Here is a 9,182-nt window from a genome sequence, read left to right on the forward strand (position 1 = left end):
TGACGTAACTGCTCAAACTGTCTGTGCAGCTCCTCCCTGCGAGACTGCGGCACAAACTTCTCCAAGAAGAGAAAGGAGAACTCCTACCATGTAAGTGGTGCTGCACCAACTGGTCTGCTCCTCTCATAAGTCTCCCACCATATTAAGGTTGCCCCGGTGAGCTGAAAAGTAGTAAATGAGACCCCACTGGTCTCCAGAATACCTGCTGTACGAAAAACCCGCTGGCATCTATCCAAGAAATCCCGAGCATCCTCTGACTCAGTTCCACTGAATGATGGACGACCGAGTCTCTCAAATCTCTCAGTCTCTTCAGCTCCTCGTCATTCATAATAGGACCCACTTGGGCTTGAGCAGCTACAACCGGCTGGACTGGTAGTACCCCCGATATCTGAAGTCCCTGCTTCACCTGCTCTGGAGTACGGGAAGCGGGGGTATGAGTACCTCCCCCAGCCTGAGAAGTGCTTGGTGCAGCCTGAGCCAAAACCACCTGAGCAAGGCCACGGCAAATAGTCAATATCTAGGACAACACCTCCTTAAGGCCTGGAATCACAACGGGCACAGCTAGTGCCTGAGATGACCCCACTGGCTCAACCACAACTGGGACCTGCTCTTGAGCTGGAGCAACTGGTGGATCTACAGTGCTGCTCTAGCTATTGTACGAGCTGCACCTTTGCCCCTACTGTAGCCCCTACCACAACCTCGGCCTATCGTGGCCCTAGCTGGTGGTACTGGTGGCTGTCCACACCTTCCCGGTAGCAGGTGTCCTCACTATTTGTGATAGAATAGAACAACAGAAATTTAGTGACCGAAATCAACAAATCAGCATGGCAAGAACACAAGAATGTAAAGTTTCCTAAAGGTTCAGCAACCTCTAGAAGATAAGTACAGACGTCTCTGTACCGATCCGCAAGACTCTACTAAACCTGCTTATGACTCGTGAGACCTATATAACCTAGGCTCTGATACCAACATGTCACGACCCAAAATCCTAACCTGTCGTGATGGCGCCTAACGTGGTACTAGGCAAGCTGACATTACAAAATAATTCCAACACTTTAAATAGAAAAAAGCAGTTTAAATAATAAAAGTTCTAATAAACAGGGATAGAAACCCAAAACACAATGCGGAAGTTCCCAATTATCAGGGTGTCACAGAGTACATGAACACCTATACATCACAAGTCTAGAAAATACTGTCTATGATAGTCTGAAACTAAATACAATAAGCAGAATGACAGGGAAGGAGAGACAAGGTCTGCCAAATGTTGGGCAGCTATTTTGGAATCTCCCAAATGATCAACTATGCGATAAAATCAACGCCCACCATGTACGAAAACACCTGGATCTGCACACGAAGTGCAGGGTGCAGCGTGAGTACAACTAACTCAGTAAGTAACAATACTAAATAAAGAACTGAAAGTAGTGACGAGCTTCACAGCTAAAGTTCAATGACAGTAATTTCAACATAGTAAGGTAGGCATGCTTTCAAGTTCGACAATTAAGGCCAAAACAGTAATTCAAATCAAGTTTAACTGAATCAAAAGATAATATCCCTCAGAAATTTTATGACAGTGATATATGACAGCTGAAGTGCAACAATAAAGAAGTCAATGCATCCTCTCAGAGCAACAGTCATTCAGTCCTCCCATTCATTCCAACCTCTCAATCACGCTTTCCTCACAGTCACTTATTCCTCTCAATCACTCAGCACTCGGCACTCGTACTCAGTAGGTACCTGCTCTCACTGGGGTGGTGTACAGACTTCGGAGGGGCTCCTTCAGCCCAAGAGTTATAACAAGCCAATCATGGCATATATCAATGAAACATGTTGCGGCGTGCAACCTGATCCTATAAATATCTTCACAATCAGGACCTCGGCCTCACTAAGTCATCAACTTCTCCAGTCTCTCGGGCTCTCAGAAATCATGATAAGAAGCCCAAACAGCAATGATATGATGTATCGATAATGAACAATAGAGATTGAGATGTAATATACACGTAAACTGTGATTAAGTACAAAACAACAATTTAGCAGATAATTCAACATGTACATGACCTCTCTAGGTCCCTATGGTGCCAACACATAGTCTAAACATGATTTTTAAGATGCTTTGTGGTTCAATTTCTCTAATACATGGAGAATGTACAGATAATAATAGATTTTTCAACTACACAGTTCCATGGAATTTGACCAAGTTAGAATTCCTACGGTGCACGCCCACACGCCTGTCACCTAGCATGTGCGTCACCTCAAAACCAAACACATGACACATAATACGAGGTTTTGTATCCTCAGAACCAAATTTAGAACTGTTACTTACCTCAACCCAAGCAAATCTCTACTCCAACACACCCTTGACTCGCGAAACGACCTCTGGATTCCTTGAATCTAGCCATAAACAATTCGATATAATCAACACGGGATAAAGGAATCAATTCCAGAAGAAAAATACTAAGTTAATAATCAATAGTCAAGAATCGACTCAAAGGTTCTCCCCCCCATCGTGCCCACGTCTTGAAATCCGCTAAAAGTTACAAAACTCGAAAGCTAATTCAACCACAAGTGCAACCATACCAAATTTATCAAAATCCGAAACCAAATCGTCACCCGAATCCCCAAATCAAACTCTCTAAGTCCCTAGACTCAAACTCCCAATTACACCTTAAATACATACCAATTAGGTGGGAAAATCAATGGGGAAGCAAGATTATTGATAAAAAATAAGCACAAGGGACTTACCTTAAGAATCAGCTCAAAAACCCTATCAAGAATCGCCCAAACCTGTGCTTGAAATGTTTGAAATGAAGCCAAAATCGCGAACCCTTGTTTTAATAATCTCCCCATCACTTCCGCTTCTGCGGGAACTTAACCGCTTCTGCGACATCGCAAAAGCGACATCACACACGCATCTGTGGCTTATTCCGCTCCTGTGATCCCTCACTCTGCTTTTGCGGACTCACTTCTACGATAACCCAAGCTATCTCTGCGGACCAAGCCCATCTGCCCAGTTCCGCTTATGCAGTTCCCCTGCCGCATCTGAGGTCATGCACATGCGGAACTCCCTATCGCACCTGCGCACCTTCCGTTCCTGCATACCTCTCACTGCAAATGCGGCCACGCAAGTGCAGAAAACTCCTCGCACATGCGACCACCTCCGCTCTCCCATCCAAACTCACACCTGTGCAAGACAACCCACACCTACGAGCTCGCACCTGCGATCAAAGCTCTGCAGGTGCAGTTACACCAGCATAGGTCCAACTTCAGCAATCACTCAACTTCAACTTTTGATCCGTTAACCATCCGGAATAAACCCGAGGCCCTCGCGACCTCAACCAAACATACCAACAAGTCCTAAAATGTCATACGATCTTAGTCGAGCCCTCAAATCACATAAAAAACATGAATCGCACCCCAATTAAGCTTATTGAATTTACCTAATTGCAACGTATACAAACGATGCCGAAACCTATCAAAACACGTCCGATTGAACCCAAATTTTGCACACAAGTCACATTTAAAATTGCGGACCTACTCTAATTTCCAAAATCGTAATTCGACCCTGATAGCAAATATTCCACTCTCGATCAAGTTTCTCAAAAATTTAATTTTCACTATTTCAAGCTTTATTCCACTATGGACTTTCAAATCACAATCCGGACACCGTCCTAAGTCCAAAATCACCCAAAGGATATGTTAAATGTGCACACAAGTCACATTTAACATTGTGGACCTACTTTAATTTTCGAAATCGTAATTCGACCCCGATAACAAATATTCCACTCTCGATCAAGTTTCTCAAAAATTCAATTTTTGCTATTTCAAGCCTTATTCCACTATGGACTTTCAAATCAAAATTCAGACACCGTCCTAAGTCCAAAATCACCCAACGGAGCTAACGGAACCATCATTACTCAATTCCGGAGTCAATTACTCATAGATCAATATCTGATCAATCATTTCAACTTAAGCTTTCAACCTTGAGACTAAGTATCTCATTTCATTCTGAATTCACTCCGGACCCGAGCCGACTATCTCGGCGAGTCACATAACAGCTATAGAGTACAAAATTAGTAGCAAATTAGGGAAACATGGTTATAACTCTCAAAACGATCGGCCAAGTCGTTACAGGAAGGCTCAGCTGAAGTGGGTGGAACATCAACTGCCTCAGCAGCTACAGTAGCTGGCATATCAGACCAGCCCACAGTGGTAGGAGGCTAAACTTTATTCTTTGGATTGTTCACACCCATCAGCGAATACCAAGTAAAAGGCTTCTTCGGCCTCACCTTTGTGTCATAATCCCACAACTCTACCCTTGCATCTGTGAGATATTCTGTAATAGTGTTGGGATACGGGTATGACGAGTCATCTTGCCGAGCAATCAGTGAGATGTTGGCCGACATCATGACCCCCACTTTGATAGGGTACCCGATCATAATAGAATCAACCAAAACTGCCCGAGGAATAGGAAGGTAAGTCTCATTCTGGCTCGGGTCCAGTCTGCTGTAGACAAGGGTTTGACACCCTTTCACCTCGAAACTCAGAGTGCTCCAGTGGATAGGAACCCTAGCAGTAATCCATGGAGGTGGTGGCCCTAGTGCTGCTAGAATCTTCGCTAACCAAGGTTGGGTTATGTCTCCCAATGCATACTTCTCCAAATATTCCTTTGGCTCAACATCTTCGAAGCCCAAGTACGTGTTGAGTGCATATTGATCAAATCTGACTTTTAAGTTACGTACTTTAGTCACTTTTGTCCCCTTTTTTATGTGAGCCATATTTGCATAGAATTCCTAGACCAAGTACTCTTTGGCATCCACTACACTTTGAGTGAACCACATCCACCCCTTGCATTCTCTAAACTGTCTCAACACTGCTGGGTTGTACCTTTCCAAATATTTCAATAGAAATTGTCGCTCGAGAGTTAGCAACCTCACTAGCCACCATGTACGAAAGCTGGTGAAGGAAGCCAAGTTGACAAATCGGTCCTCCCAAAGCTCTTTCTTCTTCGACCTTTCAAGGCCGGTAGCTATATCATCTCCCCATCTGCCATTATCGGGGATATTCTGAACTGGTGTATCTTGTGCCTCAAGGACAGGTGTAGCCGATGACTCAGAAGCTTGACTAGCACTCTTTAAGTCCTCGAAATTGCTATGAGATGAGGATGGCTCGTCCTTGAATTGTTATCTCCCTTGCAGCCTTGATTGTATGGTCAACTGTTGCTGAATAGAGGCTGAGTTGCCCTCTAATACTTCCCTAGATGGGGCATATGAGCTCGTCTAGGAGAGATCTGCACCTCTCTGTCTTTCAGATGTAGCTTTCTTTGTAATTGTCTTTTGATGGACAAGAGGTAAGGCACTCTTGCCTCGATCCCGGGAAGGTTCACACCTCCTTTTAGATGTGTCGCCTCATCCCCTTGATCGAACCATTGTCTGTATCAAGCAAAGGAGATTGTTAGTTGCAATTGAATGTTCAAACATACTCAGGTGACATGCAAGTAAGATATAAACTAGAAGACACAATGATGGTACACACTCAAAGTATGCTTGCAGGAAACCAGATCTACGGTCCGCAAACTTTTCTTGCGGCCGTAGATTTGGACTTGCAAACTGCACAATTTTGTCTCGCGGATGCAAAAGTGAAGTGCGGTCCACACAATTTCACTTGCGGTTGCACCTCTGAATCCCAAAAAATGCCAACTCTCTGATGATAGAGAATTGACTGATGTGCGGCAGCAACCTATTTTCTGCGGTCCACATAATTAGACCTGCAGCCGCACAGTAAAAGGACCGTTTTGCGATCGCGATGGAAAATCTGTGGTTCAAACATTTTATCTTGCGGTTGTAGATCCATTCTTTACGATGTTGCGTTAAAATCAAAATATGTGGATCGCACAATTTCAGATGCTACTGCAGAATTCAAAAACTATGAACAATCTAGTTTTTTCTATTTAGGTTTTGCAATGTTGTGCAAATTTTGACATGGCAACAGCATAGAGGCATGAAAATATGTTGACCCGGTCCCGATAGAGCACGTATTAGTTAACCCATTACAGATTTACCTCCACATGAACAAAGATGTAGATGTTGTGTGTGTGGACATATAGATTCACCAAGAATTTTCAAGAGAGCGCTATGTTTGTGCTGAGAGAGTAAAAACCGTAACCCTTTCCCCTGCCCTTCTATTTATACTTATGGTCTATGAAAAGGGAAGAAGGTCGAGTACGACTGCACATTTTCATGTTTGGTCCGCACTCTGTTACATGGGGCATTATCTTCAGCATCTCATCTGCAGTTCGCACAATTTTGTGTGCGGCCGCAGATCTCATGTGCGGTCGCAGATTTCCCTTGCGCACATCAACCTCTTCTCTGACACGCTCAAACTTCAGAGAGTTTGTATTTTCCATTTCTCATTTGTGCGGTCTGCAGGATAATTATGCGGCTGCATTGATCTTTTACTACAACATTCCAAATTGTGCGGTCCACACAAATATGTGGTCCGCACTTCTTTCAACACTTAGCCACATTTTTGTCCACAGTTCCTGTAAGTCACACTCAGCCATGTAGCACACTTCAAATCAAGTTAGAACTAAAATAACGCCTAACTACTAAAGGAAAAAAAAAAAAGAAACATGGGTTGCCTCGCAAGAAGCGCCTGATTTAACGTCGTGGCATGATGCAGAGTACCATTAATTGAAATGAATGACCGCCACGACATGGCTATCTCCATATTTTCCAAAGTAGTGCTTCACCTGGTGACCATTGACTCGGAATACTTCATTATTTTTGTTCTTCAAGTCCAATACACCAAAAGGTATCACACCCACTATTTCAAAAGGACCACTCCATTTAGACTTTAGCTTCCCAGGAAACATCCTCAACCTTGAGTTGAACAACAATACAAGATCGCCCACCTTGAACTCTTTGTTCCAAATTTATTTGTCATGAAGATATTTCATCTTTTCTTTGTAAAAGGACAAACTTGCATAAGCATGTTACCGCACCTCATCCAATTCATTCAAACGTGCAACCCTCAAATTTGCAGTTGTATCCCAATCAAGATTCAACTTCTTTAGAGCCTACATGGCCTTGTGCTCAATTTCCACCAGAAGGTGACAAGCTTTCCCGAACACCAACCGGTATGGTGACATTCTGATAGGTGCTTTGTAAGCCGTACAATAAGCCCATAGTGCATCATCAAGCTTCTTGGCCCAATCCATCCGATTAGCATTCACCGTTTTGGACAAAATACTCTTTATCTTCCGGTTGGAAAATTCCACTTGACCGCTAGCTTTTGGATGATAGGGAGTCATGACTTTATGAGTAACACCATACTTGCTGAGTAAAGTGTCGAAAGCCTTGTTGCAAAAATGTGACCCCCCCATCGCTTATAATTGCCCATGGAGTACCAAACCTTGTGAAAATATTCTTCTTCAAGAACGCCACCACACTTCTCACCTCTTTGTTGGGTAGAGAAACGACCTCAACCCATTTGGACACATAATCCACCGTGACCAAGGTGTAGGTGTTTCCACAAGAACTCATAAAAGGACCCATGAAGTCAATACCCCACACATCAAAAATATCAATCTCCAAAATGGTAGTGAGAGGTATTTCATTTGTCTTTGAGATTCCACCGGCCCATTGACATTAATCACATCTTTTTACTAGCTCACTAGCATCCTTGTAAATAGTGGGCCAATAGAAATTGCAACTCAGCACTTTGGCCGTCGTTCTTGCTCCACCAAGATGACCACCATATGACGAAGAATGAAAAGCCCCAATAATTTTACCTTGCTCTTCTTTCAGTACACATCTTCTAATCACCCCATCCGTACAAATTCGGAAGAGGTATGATTCATCCAATAATAATCTTGACAATCCCATTTGATCTTCTTCCTTTGGTTTGAAGAGAACTCATCTGGAATGATTACACACACAAGGAAATTTGCTAGATCCGCGAACCATGACACCTCTTTCATTGAAATAGCCAAGAGTTTCTCATCGGGGAAGGAGTCATTGATTCCAAGGCCATCATGCGGCCACCCCTATTCCCCCAAACGAGACAAGTGGTATGCCATTTGGTTTTCACTCCCTTTTCTATCTTAGATGTTAATATCAAACTCTTGCAACAAAAGTACTCATCTCATCAATCGATCTTTGGATTCCTTCTTGCTCATAAGATAACGAAGTGCCGCATGATCCGTGTGGACAATGACCTTTGCACCTATTAAGTACGGGCAAAACTTCTCAATTGCAAACACAATGGCAAGGAGCTCTTTCTCCGTAACGGTGTAGTTGACTTGGGCACTATTCATGGTCTTACTATCACAGTAGACTGGATGAAAAGTTTTGTTGATGTGTTTCCCCAAAACAGCCCCAACCGCTACGTCATTTGCATCATACATGAGTTCAAAAGGGACACTCCAATTTGGAGCGGTGATGATGGGAGTAGTTGTCAACTTGAACTTCAAAAATTCAAAAGCTCTCATGCAATCATCATTTAAGTTGAGCTTAGCATCCTTCTCAAGAAGCTTGCACAACGAATTCACCACTTTAGAGAAATCTTTGATGAAGCGCCGGTAGAAACCCTTGTGGCCTAAACTCCGCACACCCTTTACCGAAGTTGGAGGTGGAAGTTTATAAATTACCTCAATCTTTTTCTTCTCAACTTCAATTCCATTCTTTGAGATTTTGTGGCCAAGGACAGTGCCTTTCTCGATAATGAAATGACACTTCTCCTACTTGAGCACCAAATTTGTTTCTTCACATGTTGCCAACACTTTATCCAAATTTGCAAGAAAATTATCAAAAGAATCACCAACCACCGAGAAGTAATCCATGAAATTTCAATGTAGTTCTCCACCATATCCATGAAAATAGCCATCATACACCTTTGAAAAATCGTCGGTACATTGCACAAACCAAATGGCATTCGCTTGAAGGTGAATGTACCATAAGGACATGTAAAGGTTATTTTCTCTTGATCCTTCTGATCAATAAGAATTTGGTTGTAGCCCGAATACCCATCAAGAAAGAAATAGAAAGCATGACTGGCCAATCTATCAAGCATTTGATGTAAGAAAAGAAGTGGAAAATGATTCGTCCTTGTGACTTTGTTGAGATTGCGATAGTCCATACACACCCTCCATCCGGTCACCGTTATTGTAGGAATCAACTCATTATTGT

Source organism: Nicotiana tabacum, chromosome 9 (assembly GCF_000715075.1).
Source record: "Nicotiana tabacum cultivar K326 chromosome 9, ASM71507v2, whole genome shotgun sequence".
Classification (NCBI taxonomy): domain Eukaryota; kingdom Viridiplantae; phylum Streptophyta; class Magnoliopsida; order Solanales; family Solanaceae; genus Nicotiana; species Nicotiana tabacum.